Here is a 2,973-nt window from a genome sequence, read left to right as displayed (position 1 = left end):
ATATTTTCATAGTAGGAGCGGAAGAAGAGGAAAATTTAGAGTTGTATCATGTAGGAATCAAATACTATAGGTACACAACATATCAGTTTGATCATGAAATGATGAATCCAAGAGACCTCAAATGTCTATCTCAGGCATTTCAACTCTAGAGCTACATGCCGAAAAGGACATGAATAACCGTCCCACCTTGTGGGAAAGTCCCCTAACTATACTCAAACTAATTATGGATTTTCATAGTAAACTTTTGTATAGCCATCGAGCGCAGCGATATTACGAGGGCGACAGTGCGGGCAACAGCGACCGATGGTATCAAAATTTATCACCATGACAACCACCGTAGGAATGCCAGCTAGGGCATGTGGCAACACAACAATGGCAACGACTGCCCGACAAGGACTAGCAATGTCTCGCCTGCCATCTGAAAACATCAATAGCATGCATGGACACTACATGCACCGGTATTACTAACACCTACTAAGCTACGTCTTTGATTGTGTTGTTGGCTGCTTGCTGTGTCAATGGATAGCCACCATCCTCTGGTCTTTTTTTTTTGGATGTACTAAAGCTGGAAAACTTCAACTGCCATGCAAATCGAGTTGCATGGTCACCTATGCTATGGCCGGGGCTAGTAATGAGCCCACCATCCCCTCGCCATGTGTAACCATTCGCATGCAACCAACCACCACCCTTTCTCTCTCTCTCTCTCTCTCTCTCTCTCTCTATTTGTAGAATGTTCAGCTGACAATCGGACTCTCTCTCTCTCTGTCTCTCTCTCTCTCTCTCTCTCTCACACACACACACACACACACACCCCAGATCCATCGAGCACCTCTTACGACCGTCTATCATCAAACAACCACCCCCCAACCAACTCCCAGAGCCGTCAGGCACCAAACTCACCAACCCGACAGGGCGCCCACATTTCTTTTTCTTGAAAATTCTTTCAAGTAGTGTCATCGTGCTATTAATTTTTAAAGGAGGTTGATCATAAGGTGCATGATGGTTAGCCAACTCTTTCTGGAGCACACCATAGCCGCCATCCCTTCATTTTTCTCTCCCTCTCGTTCACTGACTAACAGGCATTCATGTAGACTCTCTCTCTCTCTCTCTCTCTCTCTCTCTCTCCCCCCCCCTTCATCGTCACCTTATCTCTTTCTGCTACCCACATACTGCCGATTCTTTTTGGCGGCTTTGGCCACTGCATCTAGATCTAACCACCAACCATTGTAGCCTCCACCCACATTCTTTATACAAAAATGGATTGTCCACTATCCCTTTTTCTTGCTTGTAGCTTTTGCTACTACACACACCAAAATGCATGCAGTCTGACTGCCACCCAAATGCATCGTTACCAATTTATTTTATTTTATTTTACTATCACCCACACATTGTAGTGGCCTCGACATTTATCCATCAAAACTGAGACCAACTACCCCTTTTTGGCCAGTACCAGTCGTAACTTCAAGCTTTTGTGCGGGTCCATGCGATCATTGATTCAGGTCATCTCTCACTCCTCAATCTAGAATCTCTCTATCTCTCTCTTTCTCTCTCATCATCAAATTTGCCAATTTGCTACTTCTCTCCAGATTCCGTTCCCACTTGCCTTCACTAGTTCGCTCTTTCGACAACTTAATTTCTCAACCATGATGAAGCTACAACACTACCTATAGTGTTGCTTCTTTGTAGCTCTAAAGACATGCTCAAAAAGAAGGTTTTCTTCTCTGTTTGCAGAGGCTTGTGGACTGTCACAGGAAGTTTTTGCAATCCAATATAAGCAAGGGTTTTAGGTGGATCACTATATTTATTTATGACAGCAGACTTTGGATAAACAAGCACCACCAAATCTTGAACCATCCAACTCATAACCATTGACAACCAGCATCGAACCCTCTTTCTTTTTCTCGCTCTTTTCTCTTTAATGGGCGGCCGCACCATCCACAACATACATGTAATCGAGCACTTATTAAAGACTATGGTGATTGTATCACTACAATGGATAGCCCAAGCCTACGAGACATTACATGGAGAAATGAAACCTGGGCTGAGGATGATGCTACCAACAGTGTTGGGCTTCCTTGTATTATGATGGACTATAGAGATGTCATTCATTGAAGTACTCTACCATGCTTGAATACCCTCGACATCACACCCCCCGCTGTTTTTATCACACTCTTTGTCGTGACAACCTACCATCGGGCCACATCGGGCATTGCTCCTAGATTTGGGGACATATTCTTATTGGCCCCCCTTGAGCAACTCATCAAGCTCACATACAAGAATGAAGATTTTGTTCTAGGAAGGAAGCTTGGCGAAGGGGCCTCTAGAACGGATGCACTTAAAGCCCTTTGCCTTTACTGCTAGGCCAACTCCCATTTTAATATTTGATTCAATAATCAATATTGTTACCATATACATGTGGTAGTGATGTGTGTGAACACACTTAGGACCCCCGGCCATTTTTTCCCTCACTAGGAGGTTTTTCCCCCGTGCATTGTATATACGTCCATCATTCTAGGGCTATGTATCTTTCCATTGCACACTAAGTAATACACTCTTTGTTGTGTGCCTTGAGTTTCCTTCGTCTTCTCCAAGCTGTGTGTGTTTTCCTACAACCCTAATTCCAACAAATATGTACAGTAAAGTAGTAGTGAAAATCTAGTCATCTTGTCACCTAATCTTTGTACTCTGGGAGCTTGACCTGCTTTTGATTTCACTGACACCTCACAGTAACGTTATTCTCTTTCTATTTTATCCTTGACAAACATTGTTCCTAAACCTACTAAACAAGATTCGCACCTAGATATAGGCAAATCAGTATCGAAGTTATATGTATTTTAGGCCAAAATTCATTAGTGGCATAGAAGCCTTCAATAAGACTTCAAAATTAAATACTATCAATGTATATTAAGAATGGAAAATAATTGTTGTGATTGTTTTGAACAAGTATATAATACATTATGAAAGAATCTTTAC

At 42.5% G+C, this 2,973-nt stretch overlaps 1 long non-coding RNA gene across 1 annotated transcript; it reads left to right on the top strand.

Annotated features, from left to right (window-relative positions):
• The first annotated feature begins 1,002 nt into the window (after positions 1 to 1,002).
• Positions 1,003 to 2,675, top strand: LOC147433357 (uncharacterized). Its single transcript, XR_015185478.1, has 2 exons — positions 1,003 to 1,499; positions 1,587 to 2,675. It is a non-coding gene; the product is annotated as an uncharacterized LOC147433357 (long non-coding RNA).
• Positions 2,676 to 2,973: the final 298 nt, after the last annotated feature.

The sequence above is a fragment of the Adiantum capillus-veneris genome, chromosome 20 (genome assembly GCF_014529385.1).
Source record: "Adiantum capillus-veneris isolate H3 chromosome 20, ASM1452938v2, whole genome shotgun sequence".
Lineage (NCBI taxonomy): Eukaryota > Viridiplantae > Streptophyta > Polypodiopsida > Polypodiales > Pteridaceae > Adiantum > Adiantum capillus-veneris.
The sequence above is the reverse complement of the archived record's forward strand: the minus strand, read 5'-3'. Positions and strand labels throughout refer to the sequence as shown.